This window comes from Peromyscus californicus, unplaced genomic scaffold, assembly GCF_007827085.1.
Source record: "Peromyscus californicus insignis strain IS unplaced genomic scaffold, ASM782708v3 Scaffold_10__1_contigs__length_136768540, whole genome shotgun sequence".
NCBI classification, from domain to species: Eukaryota; Metazoa; Chordata; class Mammalia; order Rodentia; family Cricetidae; genus Peromyscus; species Peromyscus californicus.
The window spans coordinates 85,780,534-85,791,486 of record NW_026294391.1 but is presented as its reverse complement, the minus strand read 5'-3'; positions in this window follow the sequence as shown (position 1 = coordinate 85,791,486).

Here is a 10,953-nt window from a genome sequence, read left to right as displayed (position 1 = left end):
TTTATGTATGATATAGATAATATTCAGTTTTATTTGTATTTTTTCTTGTGTATTGACAAATTGTCTACAGTTATAGGCTACAGTGATATTTTATGTATGAATGTAATGTGGAATAATTAAGTCAAACAGATTAGCATATGTATCACCCAAAATGAGAGAGGCTTACATTTGCACTAGTCACAGTGTTGTCCTTCTAATACAAGTTATAGTTGTCCTTGTCTCTGCCAGGCCACTAAGAAGAATTTCTGCCCCTCCGGCCCGAGTGGAAATGGTTTGAGATCATTTAGTGCTCCCCAAGGCTGACGGTAGGAAAACATTCAGGGCAAATTACCTGGAAGTGTTCTAGTTAAGGCTGTGCCTCAGGAGCCAGAGTGGAAAGGTTGACTCATATTGGCTCCTCAAGGCATCCTTATTGAGTCCCAAACTGCCTGGCATGCCAATAGGCAAGTTAGCTGTTTGATCAATTGTCTTTTAGCTCAGCCACAGTAACAAGGAAGAGCCCAACAGCTGCCAGTTAGGGAATCAAGTTGCTCCATGTGCAAAGGACTTTGCTTAGGTAGAGGAAAATGCATATTACAGTGTTTCCAATAAGAACTCAACTTCAGCAGGGACACCAGGCATCTGCCTGCAATTCCAGCATCCAAGAGACTGAAATATCTTGGAAAGTGGAAGTCCACAGTTCTCCCTCACTCCCCATCTTGACATCTTCCTGCCACCCTGTAAATGTCCAGGACACATTTTCAGAAGTTTTACTAATTACTCTACACTCATGTCAGGTTGCTTCTGAAATACCTCCCCAGGAAAGTTACAAAACAAAACAAATGAAACCCCAGACCAAATAAAGAGACACATATCACAGAACAATAAACATGACCTGCATCTACATGCATCTTCCCAGAGGGCCAGCAAGATATTAGGCTATTGATAACTTCCCAGGAATAAGGAAACTCACTGGAAACACCAAACTAGCAGGGAAAAGTCCTCCCCAAAGAGCCTCTGTATACAGTTGTTGGGAACAGAGGGCCATACGGGCCAATGCACGTTTAGGCAACATGGTACAGACAAGAATATCTGGTACGAGTCAGTTAAAATATGATGGTATGTGACAGACACTAGACTATGATTATGAGTGAGCACAAAATGGCTGGCACCAGAAGTCTGGGAAACCCCCAAAGTAAACAGTGATGTAATTTGTTATAACTATTTTTGACAGAGTGCCACTTTTATGTGATTCTGTATAAATATGGTCTTGAGGTCAGGGGCCTGAACCTTTGCCTTTACCAGGCTGTTTCTGTGTGTTTGTAGCTCTATATGCCTACCACCATGTGGCTTGTGTGTCACAGGCCTGTGTATGTATCCTTTGTGTGCCAGTGGTTACCTGACTAGCAGCCTTTGTCGGGAGTGAATAAAGTATGTCTTATCTTTCTATGACTCCTCAAATTCTCTCATGATTCTCCTCCTTACCTGTACCTAGAACTCACAGCCTCAGCTGCAGGGGGGAAGTCAAGAGGTGGACTGGACCTCTGCCTCTCTGGGAAAGATTCCTAAGGTCCTGGTGAGCATCCTGATGACAGAGGAGTGCAGACCGAGACTGAGAAAGTCTACTGGCTATTTGACTCCACTAAAAGCTGGCTCTGAGGACATGTAGAGGTGAGAAGTCAAAGTGTGAGAGCTGTGAAGGAAAAACTTAAAGTTCAGCTATGTGATTTAGGGCATGGTAGACCCTTTTATTGAAAGAGAAGCAATACAGAGCCCAGAGGATTTGTTCCCTGTTCCTCTGAGTTGACAGGACAAATGGCATTTTACTGATGGTAAAGAAGGGGGACAAGTTAGCCTCTATGACCACCCACCTCACTTAAGGCAATGCTGACAGGTCTTAAGATCACAAAATCCTTTAAAACACTTGCTAATGTGCTAGGTGATAGCTGGAGCCCATTGCCGGCCAGCCTGCCTGTGTTTGACTATAGGCCTGTCTGTCTATGCCTGTATGGACTGCGTGTCTGTGTTGGCCTCTGTATAGCATTTGCCTGAGTGCTTGCCAGCATCTCTCTACATAGTAGCCTTCATCTAGAGCAGTGGTTCTCAGCCTTCCTAATGCTGCAACCTGTAGATGTAACCAACCTTCTTATTAAATAAGAAACACAGAACCAATGCAAAGAAGAAAGCCAAGAGGCCAGAGCTAAGAGCTAAATCCTTACCCTTCCTCCTGTGGTGGTCCTACCTCTCCGAACCAGAGCTACCCCTGTGTTAAAGTCTTTATATATAGTTTCTGTTCTGCCTTCTCATTGGTTGTAAGCCCAACCACATGACCGCCTCCTCACGGCCTGTCTGTATAGGCCTCCAGGTTTTCTATGATTGGTATTGAGATTAAAGGCATGTGTATCCAATGCTGGCTGTATCCCTGAACACACAGAGACTTACCTAGCTCTGCCTACCAAGTGCTGGGATTACAAGCGTACGCCACCACTGCCCTGCTTTCCTATGGCTTGCTAATAGCTCTGACCCTGGGCAACTTTATTTATTAACATACAAATAACATTTTAATACAAATAAAATATCACCATAGCAACCTTTTAATACAGTTCCTCACGTTGTGTTGACCTTCAACCATAAAATTATTTTCACTGCTACTTCATAACTGTAATTTTGCTATTGTTATGAATTGTAATGTAAATATCTGATATGCAGGATAGCTGATATGTGACTCCTGTGAAAGAGTTGTTCAACCCCCAAAGGGACCACAACCTACAAGTTGAGAACCATTGGTCTAGAGTGCATAAAGTATGTCTGTCTTAGTTGCTTGCCTTTGCTGTGATAAAGACCATGATCAAAAGAAACTTGAGGAGGAAAGGGTTTACTTCATCTTAGAGTTTATGGTCCATGTGGTGGTGTGAATTAAAATGGCCCCCATGGGTTCATAGGGAGTGGCACTATTAGGAAGTATGGCCTTGTTGGAGTAGGTGTGGCCTTGTTGGAGGAAGTATGTCATAGGGGGTGTGCTTTGAGGATTCAGAAACTCAATCCAGGCCCAGTGTCACTCTCTCTTCCTACTGCCTGTGGATCCAGATTAGAACTCTCAGCTCCTCTAGGATCATGTCTGCCTGCATGCTGCCATGCTTCCTGTCATGATGATAATAGACTAAACCTCTGAACTGTAAGCCAGCCCCAATTAAATGTTTTCCTTTATAAGAGTTGTGGTGGTCATGGTGTCTCTTCACAGCAATAGCAATGGAAACCTCAACTAAGCCAGTCCATCATGAAGGGAAGCCAGGACAGGCACTCAATGTTATATCCTGGAAGCAGGAACTGAAGCAGAACCATGGAGAAACACTGCTAATTGTTTTTCTCTCTATGGTTCTTTTATCCTGCTTTCTTTCTTTCTTTCTTTTTTTTTTTTTGGTTTTTCGAGACAGGGTTTCTCTGTGTAACTTTGTGCCTTTCCTGGAACTCACTTGATAGTCCAGGCTGGCCTCAAACTCACAGAGATCCACCTGGCTCTGCCTCCTGAGTACTGGGATTAAAGGTGTATGCCCAGCTTAGCCTGCTTTCTTATACAAACCAAGACCACCTTCCCAGGAATGTTACCACTCACAGTGGTCTGGGCCCTCCCTCATGGATCATGAATCAATAAAATGACTTACAGACTTGCCTACAGGCAATCTGATGAAGGCATTGTCTCAGGTGAGTGTTCCTCTTCCCAAAAGACTTAGCTTATATTAATTTGACACTCCCAAGGAACCCACAAACCTCTAGAGGAATAAAAGTTCATTAACATCATGACAGGGAGGAAGAGCAGCAAGAGGCAGACATGGTGGCTGGAGCAGCAGACTGAGAGCTCACATCTTGAAATGCAAATGTAACACACACACACATAGGCACACACATGGGGCAGGGAGAATATGAGAATATTAGGAATGGTAAAGACCTTCGAAACCTCAAAGGCCACCCACACTATTGTACTTCCTCCAGAAAGGCTACACCTTCTAGTATTCTCCAAAAAGAGCCACCAACTGAAAACCAAGTAGTAAAATTCATTAGTCTATGGGGGGACATTCTCATTAAAATCACCACATTCCACTTGCTGGCCCTCATATTCCCATGGCAATATCATAATGCCAAATGCATTTAGTACAACTTCAAAGTCTCCATATTCTTTCTTAGTCTTAACAGTCCCAAGTTAAAAGTCTCTTCTGAGACTCAAGGTGCTGTCTTAAATGTAACTGCTCGTAAAATAAAAGAGCAAATTACATACTTCTAACATATCATGACATAGAATATACATTACCATTCTAAAAGGGATGGATTCCTACAGTGGAGAATTCTGGAGCAAAGCAAACCAAAACCCAGCAGGGCAAACACCAAATTCTCTAGTCCCATGCTAAGAATCCACCCGATCATGTCAGGAAGACGTGGTAGCAAGTGGCAGGTATGATGGTTGGAACAACAGCGCTAATATCTTGAAATGCAAGTATGAAGCAGGGTAAGGGCATGGTAGCACAAGGCTTTGTACTTCAAAGGCCACCTGCAGTACTGTACTTCCTCCTGCAAGACTGGACCTCCCAGACCTCACCAATCAGCATCACCAGCTGGGGACCAAGTGCTCAAATAATAATCCTATGGGGGCAATCTCATTCAAATCATCACTGATGGATAATCACAATAATTAATACCACATTTTCCTTTGCAAAACAAGACGGGAAATTCTGAGGTGGATGAGATGGTGGGAGCAGAAATGTTTTCTTGAATGTGGTGTGAGCAACTGCTGAACCAGATAGATTTTATGTCTCACAGGAGAAACTTAGGGCCCTGAATTCCTGAAGTCAGGTTGCCCTTTGGTCCTGTGATCATGCTGCTGGTTGGACAGCTTTTGTCACTGTTACCAGAACAATCTTTGTGCATCTGAGGATGTAATGAGGAAGAAACCTAGGGGACCGTGGTTTACATAGTATTATAATGAAGCTGAGGTTTTCTTTTTACTCTGCAGTGCCTTAGTTAGTGCTTTCATGTGGGGAAATGTCCTGATAAATTAGTTTTCATAAAACAGGAACAGCCTGTTACTGGCCTAAGGAAGATTCAACTACAACAGGGTATCCTGACCACCAGGGGACTCAACTTCCAAGATACACCTGTAGTTTTCTTGTTACCTCGTATCTGATCCCTTTTTGATACCACTTAGGATTTCTTGATTGCTCTCATGAATGAGGGTTTGTGCCTAGGGTTATTGTAACTTGTTATGCCATGTTTGATTGATATCCCTGGGAGACCTGCTCTTTTCTGAAGGGAAACAGAGGAGGAGGGGATCTGGGGAAGAGGGGAGGTGGGGAATTTTGGGAGGAGTGGTGGTGGGGGAACTGTGGTCTGGATGTAATGTATGAGAGAAGAATAAATAATAATAATAATAATAATAATAATAATAATAATATAATAATAAAGAAATGTTGCATCTGGCTTAGGACCATTGTTTTTTAATTAATTAATTAATTAATTTTCGTTTTTTGAGACAGGGTTTGTCTGTGTAGTTTTTTTGGTGCCTGTCCTGGATCTCACTCTGTAGACCAGGCTGGCCTTGAACTCACAGAGATCCGCCTGGCTCTGCCTCCTGAGTGCTGGGATTAAAGGCATATGCCACCACTGCCAGGCACGTTGTTATTTTTAAAATGAAGACTTTATTGTGAAAGTTGGGGCCAGAATTTTACAATAACTTGTCAGGTTGTACAAATAGAAAGAGGGATTGTATATCATCTAGGTCTCCTCCCAGTTCCGTTGCTTATGTCCATATTTTAGTTAACAGTAGCAGCTTTTTCTTATAAAAAGTCCAACAACTCAAAGATATTGCAATGGTGGAGTCAGTAAAGGAAATCATGGTACAACCATATACTGGAACAATATTCAGAAGTGAGTAAACCAGTAAAGATTGGTTGCAGGACACTTACTTATTAACCTCGGAGCACTGTGGTTAATAACAGCATTTCAAAGCAAACACGAGCCTTGCAGAGTGGTTCATGCTTGCAATCTCAGCAATTGGGAGGCTGAGACAGGAGAATTGCCATGAGTTCTAGTTCAGCCTCAGCTACATAGTGAAATCATTGTCTGCCTGGGCTACAGTATAAGACCCCATCTCAAAAAATTGAATAAATAATACCATATGACTATGTCTTGTGCAACACAGAACTATGTACAATTAGCACATACAATGAAAGTTTAAAAAATTAAAAATGGAGTCAGTAAATGTTTAAGTATGTACCAGTGACATACATAACAAAGATGAATAGATATAAAAACACTCTAAATGAAAGAAGCTAAATCAAAAGCCCAAAATCAACTAAAGAATGTCACTCAGTGATGCTGTGGGATGTCTTTCTGTCTGCTGTGAATATGTGTCACTCCCATTGGCTAATAAATAAAACTGCATTGGCCTATGGCAGGGCAGGATGGAGCCAGATGAGAAAATCCAAGAGAGACAGTGAAAGGAGAAACGAGAGTAAGGAGAGACACCAAACTGCCTTCCAAGGAGCAACTTGTAATGGGATGCAGGTAAAGCCACAGAATATGTGGCGATACATAAATAGTTATGGGATGAGTTAAGTTGTAAGAGCTAGTTGTAAGATGTAGGCAGATCTCTGTGAGTTCGAGGCTAGCCTGGTCTACAGAGCTAGTTGTAAGAAGCCTGAGCCAATAGACCATATAATTTGCAATTAATATTAAGCTTCTGTGGGACTTATACTTAATTATAAGCTGCTGTGGGACTGCAGGACCAGGCAGAACCGGAGAAACACAGGACCATGGGACTGGGCAGGACACAGAAAAACTTCTGACTACACAGTAATTCTACACAAATTTCTAGGAAATGAATCCTGTAATAACAGAAGTGCCACACTTGTCTATAGACAGGTCATCTGGAGAGCCATGATACTGGGTACTACAGAACTGAAAAATGTTATGTCCTGGGAAATAACACTGAAGGTTTTTTGGTTTTGGGGGAACATAGCTGAGCTTGATTGTAATAGAGCAAATTACATGACAATATTTTAGAGATGAGCCAATTTTGATCTGATATTTTTAGCTACTACTTGATAAATCCCAGGCTTTGTTTCAAATAATTATTACCAAATGAGTAGAAAGTGACAAAATAGAGCAATGCATATTAGAACTTCATGGTTTTGTTTTTTTTTTTTTTTGGTTTTTCGAGACAGGGTTTCTCTGTGTAGTTTTGCGCCTTTCCTGGAACTTGCTCTGTAGACCTTGAACTCACAGAGATCCGCCGCCTGCCTCTGCCTCCCGAGTGCTGGGATTAAAGGCATGTGCCGCCACCACTGCCCTGCTTGAACTTCATGTTTTTAGGAAGATCAGCTAATCAACTGTTTGCTTAAAAATTTCCTGAGATATAGGCGAGATGGTGGTGGTGGCCCACACCTTAAATCCCAGCACTTGAGAGGCAGATGCAGGCAGATCTCTGTGACTTCGAGGCTAGCTTGGCTAAGAGCAAGTTCCAGAGCAGCCAGAGCTACACAGAAAAACCTTGTTTTGGAAAAAAAACTATGTATATTATATATTATATTATACTATATATATTATACATATATAGTTCTGAGGTGTATGTGGACATCAGTGAGGACTGTTAAGTAGGAGATAGCACTAAAGGTTTTGGAGATCCTATGGGTGAGCATTCTCATCCCCACTTCACAGAGGGACTAGCTGGGCTGAGAAGGAACCATTCCCTGTCATCAGCCCATGGACACCCAGCTTATACAAAGAGAGTAGGTTCAGAATACTTGGGAGCAGGATGTTGCACAGTCCCAAGAGATCCCTCAGAAGATAGCTTGGCCTGTAGCAGGAATCAGCTGACTTGCCTCTAGACTCTCCAAATGTCTTTACTCCCTAGGGAGGTTCAGCTCTCACCACTGAACATCTTCACCCTCAACTGAGCCCAAACACTTGCAGATAGAACTTTGTTCTTCCCATTAGCTTACAATAGCCTCCTCCCAAAAGTCATCATGAAAGCCATTATGAAATAAGTTTCTATGAGAACCAGGATGCACAGACTGTTTCCAAACCTGAAATAACCTCCACATCAACATTTCTCCCTTGCCCTTGTCTTTTACTGAAAGCAAAACAAATTCAGCCTGCAGGCCCTGTCAGGGATGCAGGCAATTGGCAGACTTTTGCTCAGCCCATGAGAACAAAGCACATTTGTGTTGTTAGCAATATTGTTTTCTATAAATGTGACTTTAGGGGAGTATTATTTACAGATAACCAAGGATGTCTCCCAGGACTCTTTGAATTTAGCTAGCCCTTTGAGGGGGAAATATGTAAGAGGATACATGTTCTACTGTGCAGTTAACCATCTGTTGAAGAAAACTAAGAGATTGTCCTCAATCACCAATGGAGAGACCAAAGGATACAACAATACCATTTTGAGGAATCTCACAGTTATTTCATGGATGGAGGCCTAGAATAATATGGTCTTGTAAAATCTTGTAAAAGGCAGAATCCTACTTGATTCAAACATATGTTGGTTTGTCCTCAGAAATGTATAGATAGAGACAGGCATACAGCATACAGCCACAGTCTTGCTAGGTTTACTTGCTCATATCGGAAGGAAAAACAAAAGTGACAAAGTTCAGACTCTTTCTCCCATCAAAACTTGGTGTCAGAGTACCTTTAAAGGATGCTTTATTTTGCTTTACTCCACAGAGAAGGGTTTTAGAATGGGTCCATCCTCGTGTGTGTGTGTGTGTGTGTGTGTGTGTGTGTGTGTGTGTGTGTGTGTGTGTGTGTATGCTTTTATAACTTCAATCCTCTCTGTTTTTACTTCATTGTTTGTGCCTTTAAAGGCACCCCAAGATGCCTTCTTGTTTCTAATAGAAATTGTACACTAACTGGAACTGTGACTAAATAATAAAAACATTATGTTGACTTTATTCCTTATAAACACGACTGAAGAGTGTAAATTTAAATTTTCTGTCAAGTGGAATTCTTGTAAATAGTCCCCCGAACTGGACAGATTTATCCACTCAGCAGTGCATCAGTGGGGCGGTCACAAGATCTCAGACTTGAGCGTAGGTCTAGCTGGTGTCTACTGTGTGTATGTGCCTATGGAAAAGTGATCTTTTTTTAAGCCTGGGCCAGGAAGCAAAGTTTCAAGGTAAGTTCTTTGAGAAACATTTGTCAAGGTGAACAAATATTACCCAGTTCTGATTGTACAATCACCAAACAAGTTAGGAAAGACCTCTCATCGGTTGGGAAAGCAGTTTGTAAAGGTCTCTCATTGCCTTAACTCAAGTGATTGCAATGAAGGCGTCCCTTTAGAGGACACTGGAAATGTTTAAAATTTCAAGAGTTTGTAAATGAAAACTTCTGAAGAAGCTGTGTTTGCAAAGACTGATTGACTGATTAGGATTGCAGTATTGTGGAGAGATTGGAATGTTGCAAGTCCAGAGGCTAATCTCCTTATCTTGGGCTAGTTCTAGCTCTCTGGAACAGCCATTCCTTGTCCACCTCTGTGACAGAAATAACATCCTGTGACGAAGAGATAGCAATTCTCTGGAATCAATTAACTAAGCAGACCACCAGCTTCCACCAACCCAAAAGCTAAGACTGTCATCAGATCATCTTGGGCCCATAGGAAAGCTTCCCCCATCTTGCTATAACCACCTCTCCCATGTACCCACCACTGTATTTTTGACTTGCCTTGATTTATGACTTTCTTCATTCTGTGAATCTATAAAACTTTATGAAACTGCTTCCACATTGGAATATGGAATTTGGGGTGACCTAAATCTGCATTACCTGGTCATGGTCACGCAAAATAGCTCCAAAATCAACTATCTCTTATTCCCTTTAAGGTGAGAATTGGTTTTTGTGTCAACAGTTGAAAAGCACATTTCATGAAAATTTCCCTGGGAAATCTCTTAAGAAATTGAGAAGAGTTCAGAAACACATTCATATATAAGCCAAATACACATTACAGTTAATGTGTAATTCCTGGTGAGGCTTAAATAAAGGTTCATCAATTTCTACTATTTTCAGTGTGAATAAAATCAGATACTTTTATACAGTAATGTAAAAATAAAAATTAGCTAATTTCAACGTTATGTTAATATAAAATATTATAGTATTCCTGTGTTTAAGAAATTTAGAGAATTAATAAAGAAATACAAATGTATCTGTTTATATATAAATAAGATTTTACATAAACTACTCTTCATTATGTAAACTATGGTAAGGGAATTAATTGTTCACCAATATACTGCTATTCATATAGTGAAACACCTAGACAATACAAAAATTAAAATTCGGTGTAAATTATATGTATTTGCTACAAGTAAACCAGGCCACAAAGGTGAAGGCTCCATATTTGCTAATGTAAGTCTCCAACTATTTATTCAGAAGTCTAAAAATGTATTTTAAAATGTTGAGGCTGGGCAGTGATGGCGCACTCTGGGGGCAGAGGCAGGCGGATCTCTGTGAGTTCGAGGCCAGCCTGGTCTACAGAGTGAGCTCCAGGACAGGCACCAAAACTACACAGAGAAAGCCTGTTTTAAAAACAAAACAAACAAACAAACAAAAACCCAAAAATGTTGAAATAATTGTTCTTCTCACATAAACATTTTCAAGCATAGAAACAGGCTGAAAATTATGTAATAATACCCAGTGTACCTTAATATCCTACAGATGCTGGCTTACCCACTCCGTTTTCTAGAAAGCTCTTTAAGGTGAGATTGAACCACATCTCCTGCCTCTTTACTGCCTGAGTGTTCAAGCTGCAGTTCAGGATTCTTCCACGAGGTGGCGCCAATTTATCTCAATCACAAACTCCACAACCAAGCTGCAAGGTCTATAAGGAGAAAAACAGACAAATACATGGTGTCTAAAAAAGATGACTGTAAAATAATATTTCCATGGGTCGTGCATACGATGAATACCAGGTAGCAGGGACAGGGCAGTAAGGGG